This window comes from Zonotrichia leucophrys, chromosome 20 (assembly GCF_028769735.1).
Source record: "Zonotrichia leucophrys gambelii isolate GWCS_2022_RI chromosome 20, RI_Zleu_2.0, whole genome shotgun sequence".
NCBI classification, from domain to species: domain Eukaryota; kingdom Metazoa; phylum Chordata; class Aves; order Passeriformes; family Passerellidae; genus Zonotrichia; species Zonotrichia leucophrys.
The window spans coordinates 739,669-756,891 of record NC_088189.1 but is presented as its reverse complement, the minus strand read 5'-3'; the positions used below and the strand labels follow the sequence as shown (position 1 = coordinate 756,891).

At 48.7% G+C, this 17,223-nt stretch overlaps 1 long non-coding RNA gene across 1 annotated transcript in view; it reads left to right on the top strand.

Annotated features, from left to right (window-relative positions):
• The window catches only part of LOC135456314 (uncharacterized), a 103,753-nt gene extending 97,214 nt beyond the window's left edge, over positions 1 to 6,539 (top strand). Inside the window, exon 3 of the long non-coding RNA XR_010442504.1 lies at positions 6,162 to 6,539. This is a non-coding gene — a long non-coding RNA (uncharacterized LOC135456314). The remainder of the gene's footprint in view (positions 1 to 6,161) is intronic.
• The last annotated feature ends 10,684 nt before the right edge of the window (positions 6,540 to 17,223 follow it).

Below are 17,223 nucleotides of genomic sequence, written 5' to 3'. Positions count from 1 at the left end.
TACAAGGCTATTAATGCTTTACTATAACATTCCTCACAGCCTCTCTGCACTGTGGATAACTGCAAGCCAACATTTTTCAACTGTCCTAAAGTATGTGAAATGTAAATGTTTAGAAGAATGTTTTTGTGCCAAGCTGAGAGTGATCATAAACATCAGCTTCTAATAGAAACATTTCAGAAGATGCGCTCTGTGCTGCCAGCTTTTGAGAGCAACACCATGTAAATTAGGCCGGAGTCTCCTTGGATTCCTCACACTCCATTGCTGCCTTTTAATTGCCAAAAATTGTTGGATTGATGCTGTGTTTGAATTTAAAGTATGAACTGCAACTGTATTAAATGTGCTGCTTAAATGTCGTGCGGATAAACAATAAATCACCTGCCTGGGATTTGTTTTGGGGACAGGCCTAAAGAAAATGTGGAGAGGGAAGAGGCACTGCTCTAATTATGACCCTTTATTCCTGTGGCATCACCAGTGTGCCTGGTGCTGTGCTCCCGGTGGGGTTTATGGGCTGGATAACTCTGCCATGCCAATGACACACCCGCAGCAGAGCGTGACTGACTCCTGATGGGGCCACTCCACCCTGCCCAGCAGGGAGGGACAGCGCCAGCACCTGCACGTGCTGAAACTGAAACCCTGGCTCTGGCAGCATCTGCTGCTTCTCAGCAACCTCCTCCACCATCAGCATCAGAGAGTCCCAGCCGCAATGCTCAAATCGAGGAAAATGGAAAAGCCTTGGGAACTGTAACCAGGTTCAGCTGGCTGGTTTGGTTATATCATCCCAAATTGCAAGCAAATTCACATTTTGTAAGTGAAACATTTTAATTTGGGATCTAGAGTTTCCATTGTAGTTTAGTGCTTAATTATATTTTAAAAACCCTTAAAGCAAAATGAAATATTTTGATCATAGTATCAAATGTCTTTTTTGTCACTGCTGCTGGTGAATCCAATTTAGTATCTGCTAGAAACAGAACCAGCTCTGATCACAACTCAGAGCATCTCCTTATATAATCAGTGTTCAAATTCTTCCACTTCCCATCACCCATGACAGCAGATGGTCATTGATGACATGAGGTTGGACATGGTTATTAGTGGATCGTGGTTACAGATTTTGCAGGGTTTATTTTGATAAAAGCCTTGGAACAACTTCAGAAAAATCTGGTTTTAGATAAACTTTCCAGGTTTCATGTACAGCCTGCCACTTGTTTGGAAGCACTTTAAAAGAGGATGTTGAGAGGCAGAGGGGGCAGCTGTAGGTACTGGGGGTACTGGGGAACCTGGGGGTACCAAACCCAGGTGCTCAGAGCAGGACCCCAAAGCCAGGGCTGGGTTGGAGCCCTCCCTGCTGAAATAGCAGTGCACAGAAGTGCACTCCTGGGGTTTCATTCTCAAGAGCAGCCATAGGTTTTTGGCTCACCCTTCTCTTGGTTTCTGTGCCGGTGCTTTGGGATGCTCACATGTACAGTCTGCCTGTGGAGGTGTGGCAGGCAGGAGAGCCCAGGGCCCTGTTCCCCAAACCCTCTGGGAACAGCTGAACCTGACAGTAAAGCTGATGGGAACAGCCAGCAGGAATCACTGCCACTGTAAGCAGGAGAGGTGCTCAATGGGTGCAGAAGACTCTGTTTGAATTCATTTCCCCTTTTTACTGTTTTGATTGCTACAGAAACAAATATGATCTTTAGATGAAGTTAGCACCTGTGTCAAAGAAAGAGATCCCAGGAATGAGCAGGAGAGGGCAGGGGACCAGTCAAGGCTCTCAGCATGGGAGGATGGGGAAAGGACTAAGAGAGGGAATAAGAGGATGTGAGCTGTGCTCACAATGAAATCACTGGGAATTCTGCCATGGAAGCAGAACTGAGTTGTTCCTTCAGGTATGAAAAGTCCTGTGAATGACAAACTGAACTCCCATTAAGAGGTTAGGACAGGAAGCTGCTTTCTTCCAGGGATGAGCCAAGGATCTGCAAAAGCTGAGTCCCTAAATTTGTATGTTCAAGCCAAGCCTTGACAGAAGCCTTGCTTCCAGCATCCCCTGGGGGGGTCTTTTAATTCCCATTAGTATCTTCTGCAGTCCTTCCACCTCTGCCTTGATTTCTGCTGGCCTTCCTTCTCTTTTCCATATGATCAAGGACTGCACTGCAATCTGAAGCATACAGGAGTCAAGGATGTCTTTGCATTGTCTTTAGTAGCCTTTGAATCAGAGCAGGGAGGTCACAGTTCTTAGGTTTATAATCTGTTTTGCAGATGAATCAGGATATTTTGCTATTGTTTTGATTTGAGCCTCAGAAAGCCCTGGAAATAACACAAGCAGCAAATAGATAAAACAAGATTCGTGCCAATGGAACAAGCAAAATATGTCATCCCAATTCAGACGGGGCTTGGTGCAGAACTAGGACTGAAGGCTAAGTCCTGACTTCCCTCCTTGTGCTTTTACCACTCCATCGTGCAAACTCCCCCAAATTATCATAGAATTGTGCAAAGAGTACCAGCCAGCAGAGACCAGCTCTGCCTGGCTCCTGTGAGCCTGCCAGGGCTGTTGGGATGGCGAGGGAAGGGACACACAATTCATTTTGAGAAGGTTTTTCCCCCTCTTTTTGTCATCTTCTTTGTGGTGGTTTGTGAAATGCTGGGAAGGAGCAGGACAATGAAGGGGAAACGTTCCAAGGAGCCAGGCTGCTCCATGCATTGCCCAAGCAGCACCCAGAGTACCGACAGGGAGTGTGGGACACACATGGGACTGCAGCTCTGGCAGCAGCCTGCCTCCCCTCTGAACACACAGCAGGGACAGGGCACAGACCCAGAGCCTCTCCGTGCCTGCCTGGGGCTCTCCCTCACTCCAGCGCTAATGCAGGTGCAAAGTTATCGACTCCAGAAAGTTTTTTGCACAATTTAGAGCCATAAAATGGAAGCTGCCTCTGAGCACTTGGCTCTTCCTCTCTTGCAAGTTTGGGCCAGATGCAAAAGAGGACTTAAGCACTTACAATTCCATAGGTTACTCCCTGCTCAGGATAACATTTCTTCCAGCAGCAGCAGCTTTGTGTCTGGACATGCCCAGAGCTGCTGGGATCTGAGCAGCTTAGTGCAGAGTTCCCACCTGGAACCCACTGGGATCCTCGGAGCAGGGAAGGAGCGTTCCTTTTCCCAGGAGAGCCTGAGAAATGTCCTCAGGAACGTTGCAGAGCTGGGGCACAGCAGCAGGAGCAGCCCCTCACAGGATGCTCCCCTTTGGCACAGGCAGGAGCAGCGTGCTCAGCTCAGGGTTTGGGGTGCACTGGGTCAGTCCTGGGCTGTTTGCTGTCAGCTGGGGCTGCCCAGCAGAACAAGCCTTCCCTCCAGGACTGAGACAGGGAATCTGAACCCTTCCAGCACAAAGAAACAAAAACTCCAGGCCCTTTCAAGGAAAACACAATTGTAGTGAATTAGAGCAAAACCAAAACAAAACCAGAAAAACAACCAACCAGAAAAACACACCACCAAAAAACTGAATAAACCACAGTTATTCTGCTGGCTAATATCATGAAGACATGATGGTACTTGCAGCTTCCTGCTTGGACCTGGCTTGCTCCAAAGTTATTTTGTGTGTTAATCCTGTGGTTTAGATGATGAAGATTAGGTCTGAGTGTGCTGGTTCAGATAAAAGGGGGAAAGGCAGCAACCAAACCTTCACCCAAACTCCAACCTAAACTTTTCTAAGCTTTAAATAAAATCAAAAATGTATTAACTTTTCTTTCTTATTCCTTTGTTTTGCAATTAAGATTTTATTTGTAGGTACTGTTATTCATCAGCTGCAGTTATTCATTCACAGCTTTGGAAGTCACAGTGCTATGAGGAGGAGAGCTCTTACCCCTGCAAACACAAAAACACACATTCCAGGTTCACAAAAATGTGTTTCTGCTGCCTCTCCTGAACTTGGCTTTTTAATGGAACTGGGATTTTTAATCCTGCTTCCAGTGTAACTGCCACCATACCATGCAAGCTTCTTCCCAGTTTTGGTTTCTGTGCGTCTTGGCCTGGAATGTTCAGTTGCAGATTTCCTGATAAAGATCCCAGCTGACAGCCAGCAATTTGGCCAATGTTCCTCAAATAAATAGGAATATAAAATCATGTTCCAAAATCTAGGCAGAAATGAGTGATTGATTCTCCAAAAAATCCCCAAACCCAAAGCTAAACAAACAAGAGCTGCCTGCTGCTTGGCAATTTTGAAAATTAAATTAATACTCTGTTCTTTTGCTTTACTACGTAATAATTTCAGTACCTATTTTTAAATGGTTGTCTCAGCCAATAGCACACTTTAGTGCTTGATTAGCACATATTTGGCACACAGAGCACCAGGGAAAACACACTCACTGCATTTCTTCTCAAGCTGAAGCACTCTCTGCAGATGTCAAATACACACATAACCAAGGCAGTGCTTGCCCTGTGCAGGGGCACTGGGGGTACTGGTCAGCTCTTGTAGCTCCTGGTCCCATCCCCGTGCTGCTAGGTCCAGACAGGTCCTGGTAGGTCCAGACAGGTCCTGGCAGCTCTGGGGTGCTGGGCAGCCCTTTGCACACAGGGACTGGGATGCAGGAGTGCTGTCCATGGACACCTCTGTGCAGAGAATGCACTCTGCCATGGTGCAGTCCATGAAAGCACAGCCAGGGCAGGAAAACCCACGGGGTCTATCCCATGAGGGGCACAAACCCCATGAGGGTACACAAACCCCATGAGGGACACAAACAAACCCCATGAGGGAGGAGCTGTGGGGGCAGGTCCCCACCTCAGCATCTCACAAGGCAGCAGCACCTTGGCCTTTCCAAGCTGCAGGCACAGAAATGAGATGCTCAGACTGGAGCCTGGCTGTCACACTGAGTCCCTGGCAAGAGACAAGTGCCTTCAAAAGGGGCTGAGCTCCCAAAAGGTATGGAGATGAGGATTCTGACGGGTCAGCAGGGTCAATCCAAGCCTTCCAGCCCTAAAGCTGGGTAAAGTGTCACAGGAGGGCACAAGGCTGCAGGAAGGGCTGAGTGCAGACTGCTGCTCACACCTGCAATCCCTGACCTTGGGTGGGCACCAAGGAGGGAGCTGCTTTCTGTGTCAGCTGCTGTTTGTGCAGTGCTGCAGTCAGGAAATATTAAAAATGGGAAGAGTGATCCAGCTCCAGAGAGTGACTTCCATCATTATAACCAGGGAGCCTTTGCTTAACATTTGAACTTTCTGAGTGCTTATTCTAATTCAACCACAGAATCTTCAGAGAGTTCAGCAGTCACTAATTAAGCCCTGCAAGGATTTATCTGTGGTTGATCCGTGCACTTGGCAGCTTTTGCTTCAGAGGGACTGAGCCCTGCAAGTGCCAGTGCAGGGAATGCCCCCAGAGGGGCACAGGGACCAAGCACTGCTCACCTTTAACTCCCTGCCCCTTCCACGGCTGGCAGTGCTTCTGTGTGGCCCCGTATTTAGGGTGAAAACAAATAACCCACTTCAAAAATAAACTGCCCTAGGAAGTGCCTTTGAAAATTTTTAATGCCAAATTACAAAAACATCACATGCAAATGTAAATAATTTCCTCTGCAATGAATGCAGGAAATAAAGAAGTGGTACGAACAATAGGGAATTGGACAGGTCTGTTTTATTTCCCTTCCTCCTCCATCTCCCCCACAGTGTGATTTAATAAATATTAATGAAAAAAAGAAGGAGTAACACTTGTCTATTAATTCTGCTGCCTTTATTTTCTGATCATGCCTAATTTGAAGGTGTTTTGGGGTTACATTTAGTCATATATATGGTTGTTTGAACCTTTTATTAGCCATGATTCATTGTGCATATCAGCACAGCATGGAGCTCATGCCTGCAGTGTGTGTCTGTTCCATGATGCTCAGTTATCTGCCTGCCCCAAGCTATCCAAAGGGATGGATTTGCATGGACACTGCTCCCCTGTGGAAGGGAATGCCAGGAATGACTGGTCTGGTACTACCTGCCCCGGTGAGCTTCCATTCAAATAATGCACATGCCACCAAAACAATTCAGATCAAAGCTCTGCCTTTCCACTGAATTCAAATGTGAGGACTTCTAAAGCAATTTTAGCAGTTGGCTTTACAAATGAACTTATGTCAGCTGCTCTGTATGATGAGTGACTAAATTACTCCTGTATCTAATCTTATCTCACTATCTGTCTGTCTGTTTTTCAGCATTTCAGTGCCCATCACTGCATTATCCAGGCGCCACCATAAGATTAAGGAGCTCTGCAGTGACATTCTCAACGTGGTCTGCTCAAAGGTCATTAGCAGAGCCTTCCATTCTGGAAAAGCCCAGAGGAGGGCACGGGAGTGAGCCACAGAAGGGGAGGAGAAGGAGAAGGAGAAGGAGAAGGAGAAGGAGAAGGAGAAGGAGAAGGAGAAGGAGAAGGAGAAGGAGAAGGAGAAGGAGAAGGAGAAGGAGAAGGAGAAGGAGAAGGAGAAGGAGAAGGAGAAGGAGAAGGAGGAGGAGGAGGAGGAGGAGGAGGAGGAGGAGGAGGCAGCAACTGGAGCCTTTCTGGCTGTGCTCCATGGAGGGGACATGCTCAGGTGGTGCTGCAGTGCAGGGGCCTGGTGGCAGTGGCCCTTGTGCTGCTGCAGGGACTGTCACACTTGCTGTGGGCTCCTGTCACCTCAGACTTTGGCTCCCATGGCCCTGCTGTCCCTGAGCTGCTCTCAGATGCTGTTCCCATGCTGGGACTGTATGATTCCAGGATGCTCCAGCCTCAGAGCAGGATATTTCCCTCAAAGATCCCAGAGCAGGCACTGCCACTCAGGAAGCACCTTCTCTGAGAGGATACACTAGTTAAAATTTATCTTCCTCCCAGTGGGCAAATCCTCCCAGCTCCCTGTGTTTGAAGGAGCCAGAAAGGGTTTCAATGTGCACAGAGCTACCCTGGACCCACGGGATCAGGAGAGAGGACGCTGTCCCAGGGCTCCCAGTGCCGTCCCCCTGCAGCTGCGGTGTCTCTGGGGACAGCCTGGGGAGGTGGCAGTGCCCGTGCCCTGCTCCCACAGCTGCTGGTAAGTGACAGTGTGGCACAGCTGCTCTCCAGAGCTGCCTCAGTGCTGAGGGGCAGTGGCAGCGTGCTGACGCGCTGCTCTAACGAGCCCTGCAGCCCTCGTGCCCCTCTCGGTGCCCAGGCAGCCGGGGATTTACGCTGGCGGATAAATAGGTGGTGCCAAAGCGAGAAGGAAAGAGCCAAAGCTGGAAGCCAACCACAGAACGTGGGTGTAAACGATTACCAAAGGCTTCCAGTAACTCTGCTATCATCAGAGACTGGCTTTATGGGTATGGCCTCAAGAAGTTTCCCTCCACTTAATTAAAGAGGCAGATAAGTATCTAGGTGGAGTGTGCAGATAGGTTCTGAATGAGTTATCCACTAAGGCTGGTTCGCTGCACCTATTGTTAAAGCCAGAATATAATATCAGATTAATGCATTATATTTGCCTATTATAGCACTATGTCATCATTATATGACATGTTATAATTAAAGCTCTGCATTAGAAACAAAACTATTTGGCTTGGGATAAGTTGCCTTTATGACTTCTGTGGTTATGATTTCCTCCTTTTCTTAACCCCTTAAAACTGCATAATATAGCTATTTGTAGCTGTATAAAGAAAGTTTCTAGTTTCAGATTCTAATCTCAGGTAATTCAATGTAAATAAAATCAAAATCTGGCACATATTCTTTTCCTGTGTCAGAGTATTTGCTAGTAGAGGGAAATCCATGTTGTTTGGGTTGAGAGAATCCCAAAGATGGCAGATTAAAGAAGAGGGTGCCTGGCTCCCCATCCTTCCCAGCTGTCCCCAGCAGCTGCTGGGTTTGTCCCATTCCCCAGGGTTCCAGGAAGCTGCTTGGCAAACTCCCATTCTTCCTTTTCCTTCCTGGAACCGCACAAGATAAAATGGGTTCTTAGAGCAGTTTCTGGCCGCAGCTGCCGGGAAGCCAGAGCTCCCAAATGCAAACTGGAGCCTGGGTGTGGGACGGCAGCTTGGCTAACTGACTATGCTAATGGCCTTAATTAGCCATTTGCATATGCACGCTTCTCAGTGTCAGTAGTTGGTGATTCACGCAGTGCCAGCCTGAGCCCTGCTGCCAGGCTCAGGGGGCACAGGGGCCAGCAGTGCCCCCAGTGCACAGAGCCAGGGCTGGCACCAGGCAGGGCACAACTCCCAGAGTGGCCAGGCTGGGGCTGCTGCCCGGGCAGGGCAGGGCAGGGCAGGAGCCCTCCTGCTCTCTCTGGAGGCAGCTCCACCAGCCAGGGTTTTGCAATGCTATATAATAAATCTAACTGCTGTCTTTCATGTCACTGGCTGGAGTGTGCCCTGGTTTGGCTCAGGGGTGACCACCCTGCTGAGGGTGGTGAGCAGGGACCTGGGGTGACATCCCCTGTCCCCCCAGTCCCTCTGGGAGAGGTCACTCTGTGCTGCAGTGCTGGCAATCCAGTCCTTGTCCTCCTGATTGGGGATGACCTTTCCCCTGCACTTGCAGAGAGCTGGATTTGGCCTTGGAAGTTGGCTTGTGCACCAGGAACTGTTCTGTCATTTCTGTTTCACTTGGAAATGTGCACTCTCCTCCCAGGCAATCTCTGCCGTGCGGGAAGGCCCCAAGTGCAAGTGCCAGATGTGTCAGATCATCAGTCTGGGCACACACAGGCTTCTGATGGAGCTGCTGGAGACACGGTTTGAGCATTTCATCTAAAACAATCAAATTCTGCAGCAAGAAGTGGACAAGTAAAAATAATAATATGCCAAAAATTGATTTTAATTTTTGTCTTGAACAGATATTTACCTGGCTTTTGCCACCGGTCCCGTGGGCACTGCTGAAGGGAAGTCCCCTCTCTGGTGTCACTGAGGCAGGTGAGGCACTGAGCCCATCCACCGAGGCTGCCCTGCCAGGGGGATGTGCTGGGCCACACTCGGGTCCTGTGCAGTGCTGCTGCACCTCTGCTCTGCACTCCTGAACACTGCAAACACTGCTCGCTTCTGGGAACGTTTCCATCAGCCCTTACAGGGGCTTTTAGAACCCCTTCAGTGCTTCCCTGTCCTGCCTGGCAGCCAAGGTGTGGGCATGGCAGGGTTTATTGTCACTGCCCCTGCACCCAGAGTGGGCCTGGAGTCACAGACTGGCACAGGAGAGGCCCTGGCAGGGCCAGTGTGGGCAGGCCAGGTGTGGGCATGGCAGGGTTTATTGTCACTGTCCCTTTGTCCCTGCACCCAGAGTGGGCCTGGAGTCACAGACTGGCACAGGAGAGCGCCTGGCAGGGCTCAGGGCAGCTCAGGAAGGCAGAGCTCCCTTCCCAGGCAGGAAAGGGAAGATGCTATCCAGTCCTGAGGGTGAGCTAAAATTCCTGGAGATTATGGGGCAGGATGGAAATATGGCCCCTGCAGAGGATTTCCTAATGAGGCACAGGCTGCTCAGTGAGGGAAAAAATTACTTTCTAATAGCATCTGCCTATTTTACATGTATAATGAGCCAGACTCTGTGTGGTCAGATGAGTGTCAGGGAAGGGTTTGGAGTGAGGGACAGTTGTGCTTCTGGCCTTTGCAGTCACCAGTTACCCTGGAGAGAGCAGAGTGGAAAAGCAGAGCACTGTCTGCAGAAACCAGCATGTCACAAACCCAAGAGGTCCCTGTGCCATCACAGGAACGTGTGCATCAGCAGGTTGGGAAGGCATGGCTGGGAGCACAGCTCCCACCCTGGTGAGCAGTGTCAGAGCTGTGGAACCATCTCATTGTGCTCTCCCAGGCCGGGGCCCTTGGGTGGCAGCTGTAGGAAAGGGTGAGCCTCTGTAAAAAAAAAAAAAAGAGAGAGAGAGAGAGAAACCTTTTTGCTCTGCCTGTCCCAGTAAACTGGCTCCCATGCCAGTAAAGCATTCCTAATTGGCAGGATTTAGAGACTGATCATTTCAATTTATGCCCAGAACAGGTAGGGCAGCAATGAGAGCCTCTCCCACCCCACCCCACCCCTTCTCACCAGTGCGCCTCAACCCTGCCCTGGAGGGACCACCTGGAGCTGAGCAGGGAGTTCCCATCGGTGCAATAGAGGCCCCGGCCGCAGTAAACAGCAACCAGCAGCCTGGGCTTAGGGCTCACTGACAGCCAGGGTCCCTCTGGTCACACAGCTCCTGCAGAGGAGCGCCTGCTGCTGAAGGCCCTGTCCTTTCCTAGCACTGCCTTTCAGACTTGGCATGGAACACCAGAGTGAAATTTTCCCTTCTCCTTTCCCTGAGGTCGGAGGGAAAATCCTCCCTTGGCTGTTGGGAATGGTTCCCATCAGTGCCAGGCTTGCCACAGCCTCCCCAGAACCCCGGGCTGCTGGGATGGGTCCCTCTGCCCAGGCCCCTTCACCAGGGCAGATTTGCCTCCTTGCCCTGTCTGCCAATCCCTTTGCACCGTGCCAGCCTGGCCCAAGGACTGTGTCCCTGTATGGCAGGAGGGCTGAGTGCCTCATTCCTGCTGGAATCCACCTGCTGTGAGTGCCCCATCCCTCACAAGGCAAGCTCCCCTCTCTCTGGGGAGGGCACTATCAACACATATTTGTTATTTGTTATTGACAGAGGAAGAACTACCGAGGAGTGTTAGATTTCCCCATAAAGCAGGAGCATCTATTCCTCTAAATAAAATGCTCTGCAAAAGTAAAAACTAAACGCAAGCACGGTACAAACTGGGAGCCATTAGCAAGTCAGGCTTCTGCAATTGCAGAGCTAAAATCCAAATAACATTTTCCAGTAGCCCTTAGTCTCACTCAGATTGCCCAATGCAGGCATCACTGCTTTTCTCAGCATCTGCTTTATCAGTTGTCTTCCAGCCCAGGGAAGTCCACGGCTCTTGGCAGCAGCCGCTGCTGATGTGCAGGGGTTATTGCTCAAGAGCCTTTGATCAGCAGCCAGGCTCTATCACACCGAGCTCTGCAGCCCTGGCTGCCAGGGCTGGCCAGCACAGCCCTGCATGGGCTCCCTCAGGGCAGCAGGGCTCCTCCTGGACAGCTTCTCACTGCAGCTCCTGTGCAGCCCTGCTCTGCTGTGCCCTCCCTGCAGCTCCTGTGCAGCCCTGCCCTGCTCTGCTGTGCCCTCACTGCAGCTCCTGTGCAGCCCTGCTCTGCTCTGCTGTGCCCTCACTGCAGCTCCTGTGCAGCTCTGCTGTGCTTGCTCTGCTCTGCTCTGCTCTGCTGTGCCCTCACTGCAGCTCCTGTGCAGCCCTGCTGCGCTCTGCTCTCATTGCAGCTCCTGTGCAGCCTGCTCTGCTGTGCCCTCACTGCAGCTCCTGTGCAGCCCTGCTCTGCTCTGCTGTGCCCTCACTGCAGCTCCTGTGCAGCTCTGCTCTCACTGCAGCTCCTGTGCAGCCCTGCTCTGCTCTGCCCTCACTGCAGCTCCTGTGCAGCTCTGCTCTCACTGCAGCTCCTGTGCAGCCCTGCTCTGCTGTGCCCTCACTGCAGCTCCTGTGCAGCCCTGCTCTGCTGTGCCCTCACTGCAGGGGAGCTGCAGCCCAGAGCTGTGAGATCACAGCCCGGATCCCACTTGCCAGATGCTTTGGTGGCTGAGGTTTTTTCCCTGGGAAATGCAGAAATGCCAGAGCCACTGTCATCTCCTTTTGCACAGCAAGTGACAGCCAAATCAGCTCTCTCCAACTGGGAAACACATGAGATGAAGTGCTCAGAATTTGCCAGGACATGTGCTGCAAAACCGAGCAAGGCACAAAAATGTTCCCAGAGACACCGTGATCTCAGACCCATGTATATACAGATCCATGTAAATAATCCCATGTAAATACAGATCTATGCATTTATCATTACTCATGCCAGTAATAATAGCTCCACTGAAATCACTACAGCTACGTGTATAAAACGAAGCACATGTGTAAGATCAGGATCTAAATATGGAACAGGCAAATTCACCTGCAGCTATGGCAACTGCACCTGGAACTGCAGATGCACATACCTGCATGAGCCTCTGTTGTGTTAGGGGCTGACTGATAATACAGAGATATATGAAACACTGGTGGAAAAGGCAGGACCAGAAACTGTCTCTTTTGTTCCAAAACTCTGTATTTATCCCTTGCCTCTTAATTTCTGTCAGTGTTCTGCACTCATTACCTCTGCAGCTCTGTAATTTGCTTTAACAGGGGTTGAGGACACTGTAGCTGCACTCAGACATCAAGGCCTCTGGCCATCTCTCCTTCCCCTTCAGATTTGGGGACTCAGCCCAGCAATCAGCACTATTCTTAACTTCAAGCACAGAAATGTGTTGTGCCACCCTGAGTGGTCATCAATAACTCAGCAGCAGGAGAGCAGCCCTGTGCAGGGTTTGGGTTTCCTCACAGAGCTGGCACTGAGGCTGGCTTGTGTGCTCAACTGGAGTGTTCTTGGCTGGGGGCCAGCCTGCATTCCTCTAAGCAACCAAACTCCTTGATAATGACTCCTTTTTTTGTAATTCTCCTCATCTCCTTGTGCCAAGTTATCCCCCAGATATTCTGCTCCTGGTACACTGAAGTGTCAGACACGCTAAAATATCTCAGTAAGTTACATTCTTGGTTTGGTCTCTGCTTTGCAGAAAGCAATAGAGACAGGAGCTGTGTGTGACTGTTTAGGACACCTGGGCTCAGAATGCCTGTCAGAAACATCCACCCCGAGCTGTGTGTGGATGGCAGGGCTGGGGAAAGCAGCAAAACTCTGTTTGTGCTGGAGCCACCCTTGTGCTCCGCAGAGCGGCTCCAGGCACTTTCCCTACTTCTTGTGATTCCCTTCCTGAATTGCTGCAGCCAAGTAATTGTTTCATCATGTTGCTCTGAAATATTTTCCCATCGTGTCACCATCACATTCATCTCTCAAATGTCCATTTCTCCTCTGCTCACTTATAGGAATTCTATCCCAGAGCACCATGCCCAGGTGGGGAGGGAAGGCAGCAGGGGAGGCTCGGGGCTTTGGTGGTTTGGAGTCCTGATTGCTGTCACTGTCATTTCTAGGCACCACCAGCGAGCTGCTCACCACAGCCTCAAGAACTGCTGTTGCAATCCGCTGGCAAAGGCCCGGTATTTATAGCAAACAAACAAGTCTGGCTGCGGGTGGGGCCGGGCACGGAGCCTCCTGCCCCTCCTGGCCAGAGCCCTGCTCCTGCACAGGGGCTGCACAGAGCCCCAGCGCCAGGGCTGAGCCAGCATCCCCTGCCTCAGCTCCCAGGGACTGATTCTGCAAATTGTGTGAAACTGGGAGACATAACTAACCCTGGGATTAAATACCCTGAGCTCCGGGAAGGTGCTGTGATAGCTATGGAATGTGTGATACAGGAATCCTAAAAACAAGGGCCAACAGGACAGGGCAAGGTGAAAACCAGATGTAGATCTCAGTCTTTCTTAATTTTTAATTAGCTCCAAAATTTTATTTGAATTTATTACTATTTATTGTTATTATATTAATAAGTTCCTTAGTAGATATATTTGGGGGGGGGTGAATTCATAATAAATGAGAATTAAATTTGGCACTACTTTGTGAAATCGTGGCATCCAGTCAGAAGGTTTGGAATTAAATATGTCCCTGTTGTAAATGCAAATCAATGATCTTAAGCAAGTGTTCACCCACTTCTCCTCATTTTGAATTGCAGCCCTATAGTTTCCCAGATATATCCACCAGCACACCTAGGAGAGGAGAAAAGCCTTTTACTCAAAATGAAACATTTGAACCATTGAGCAGGTGGGGAAATGATCACAAAAGGCAAGTTGGTTTCCAGTGGAGTTTCCAATTCCCAGTAGATCGAGTGCAGCATTTTAGGGAGCGAGGGCCCTGCCAGCCCTGGGAGCTGCAGTGCCCCAGCAGCATGACTTTCCTTTGACAGAGGAGCAGGATGATTTTTATTTGACAGAGGAGCAACAGTTAGTACAGAGAGATGCAAGAATTTTCCTGCATCTTCTAAGAGTCACCAATGCAAAGCAGTGGGAAAAGTGGGAAAGCAGCATCACAGTGTCAGAACTGCACTGGGCTGCTCATGCTTTGGGCAGATAACAGAGTGATAATTGAAGAAACTGCTTTCAAAATTATAATTGTATTTTTAAAATATATCTTTAACTGCTACATATGATTTGTTTTGCAGAACTAAGCACAACTGAATTCAAACACCTTATAAACCAAGGCTTTGGAAAGGGCATATCAGTGCCAGGGATTTACAGACTGACTTCTACAGAGAAAAAGCTCAGTTGTTTTAGTATCAATAAGACGTGTAGAAATTAACCAGTGCTAATACATCATTTGAAAAGAAATATAAAAACACAAATAAAAAGCCCGAATGCAATGCTGGTTATCAGTTTGATAAAACTGGGAGCAGCTGTCCGTGCCTGGAGTTCTCAGCATGGTTTGCCTACCACGGGCTGTCCTGAGCAGCTTCAGGAGGAGAAGCTCAGCAAGCCCTGTCCGAGGCCAGCTGAGACATTCCAAGTCCTGCTCTCAGCCAGCAGAATCTTATTTGTCATGGGAAACTAAATCAATATTTGGAGCTGAGACACTGTTTGGACAGGGATTTTCCAATCCCCCCACTGCAATTAGAAAAGGTATTTGGAATCTTTTGTCTACTTTAGTACTTGGAATTTTCTCAGATTCATTTACAAGCTATTTTTTCCAGACTATTATTTTCTAGGAAATGTTTTAATTACCCAGGTTTTTTCATATGCTGTTTTAGAGGGCAGAGTATTTCATGGCCTCCATGCATTTAATGGCACTAAAAATCTCCTACAATGTAAGTTTTGAGGGTAATACAAGATTACTAATGAAGGATTGGGGAATTCTCTTTCCAAGTCTTTCACAGATTCCTTCTGAGACTACTGTAAAATTGGTGTGTTTATGGCTTAATTTTCTTGTCTGTACAAATAATCATTGCTGGACAAGGTTCCTCCCGAGCTAGAAATCTGCCATCCTAATTGGGAGATACCTTGGAATACAGCAGTAACCTAAACATCATTCTTTAAATTGCAGCCACGCCGCCCTGGCTCTCCTGCACTGGGCAGGCAGGGTTTAGGGATGGGGATTAGCTCCTTCATGCCTGCTAGAGCTCAATCTCCAAAACTGGACTCGTATTTAAACAGATATAAATACCTCCAGTACATCTTATCTTCCAATCTACCCTGCCTTAGGACTCTTGCTGGAAACTTTGTCATAAAGAAAGAGAGAAAGAGAGAAAGAGAGAAAGAGAGAAAGAGAGAGAGAAAGAGAGAGAGAAAGAGAGAAAGAGAGAAAGAGAGAAAGAAAGAGAGAAAGAAAGAAGAAAGAAAGAAAGAAAGAAAGAAAGAAGAAAAGAGAAAGAAGAGAAAGAAAGAGAAAGAAAGAGAGAAAGAGAGAAAGAGAGAAGAAGAGAGAGAGAAGAAAGAAGAAAGAAAGAAAGAAAGAAGAAAGAAAGAAAGAAAGAAAGAAAGAAAGAAAGAAAGAAAGAAAGAAAGAAAGAAAGAAAGAAAGAAAGAAAGAAAGAAAGAAAGAAAGAAAGAAAGAAAGAAAGAAAGAAAGAAAGAAAGAAAGAAAGAAAGAAAGAAAGTGTCTGAGGACACCTCCAGCAGTTCCGCCCTGGGCAGCGCGGGGCTCTGCAGCCTGGGAGCGCCGTGTGTGAGTTTGGGTGACATTGTGTGGCCTCCAGCAGAAGAAGAGAATAGGATCTGAGGATGTGGATAGGTTTCGTAATGATCCAAAGAGTAGAATAAACAGCCAGGGGAGGCTGGAGTAATCATCGTCACGAGGGACAGCCAAGACAAGATCTAACGTCTGTCCTGCCTGCAAGAACTTGAGTCATGCTGGTGCAGGAGCGAGCTCACCCAAGAAATCTATTTTAGGGGCTCGTAAAAACAACTAAACAACCGAACTGCACTGTACAAATGCAAAAGCAAACGGGGCAATCTGTGTGGGGCTAACCCTGCCCTGCTCACACAGCTCTGGGTGACAGGGAGGGCTCCAGCTGATGGACCTGCAGGAGGCTCTGATCCCAAGAGTCAAAAAAAGCAGAGCAGCTCTTTCAGCAGAAAACATGTTTTGCTTAAAGAGACACTGGAAATAAGCAACAAGTTTCGGATTTGTCCTGCAGCCCCTGGCTGTTTGTTTGTGTGGAATGTATAGGAACAAACTCAAGGCCACTGTCTTTGCACTGAAACCCCTTTTGTGCTCAGCTGTCAGAGCAGCAGAGGAGCTTCTTTCCCCAGGCACTGGGAATCTGGATCGAAAAACTTCACGCTTAAATTTGGCCTAACAGGAAAATGGAAAATGCTGACTAAGAGCTGATCTTCTGCCCAACTCCCTCCACGTAACCAGCCCGGGTCTGTTCACTCCTTGCAGCCCTTACCCAGGGAGCAGCAGCCGGCAGCTCCGGCCAGGCTGGCCTGTCCCAGCAGCAGGAGCAGCCTTGGGTCTCCCCAGAGCAGAGCCCTGGCTGCCACAAACCTCCTCTTCCTCCTCCTCCTCCTCCTCCTGAGCCACCCGCCACTCTCTGCCTCTTGCCCCAGCAAACACCTCTCATCACAGGATCTGCCTGCAGCTCCCAGGAGTTTTTAGGAGAAATCTCCGAGCAAAGGGAAGGGGGTGGTTCATGAGCCTCTCACCTGGTTGGGTGTCATGGGAGCTTCCTGAGCAATGCCCGAAATTACCGAAATCCAACAGAAATGCTACTTTCTCATGTTTATTCCTGTAAACTACAAACATAAGAAATGCTGAATCGTAAAGAATAGAAACTCTGCAAAGAAAAAAAAAAAAAAAAAAACACCAAAACCAAACACAAACAAAACCTCATTTCAGGCTTCCTCCCTTACTTTTTCTTCCTCCCTCCCACTTCAGACTCGGCGTTATTTGCCAAAGATTGGTCATGGTTTGGATAGCACATCTTGCTCTACACGTTCAAAACAGCATGAAGTGCAGAAAAAAACCCAACACAAACACCTCCTCCCCAAACAACACCCAAGCAGCAGTTAAAGCAGGTGATTAAAGGAAACAAAATGAGGCAACAAGAACCAGCTAAGGCTTCCAGCTCTGCTCTTTGCTGAGTTTCTCTTGGGGGTTTTGGGGTTTGCTTTTGATTATTGGGTTGGTTTTTTTTTTTCCTTTCTCTCAGAGAAAGCTAAAAGACCAACAAAAATCCCTATCCCTGATCACAGCATTGAGCCAGAATCGGCTGAAATTTCAACCCCGTGTTTAATCTAACTTTAAACATGCCTTCAAAATAAAACAAGCTACTTTTTTTTAACCTAGTCATAAAGTTTATTAAAATTGTTCAT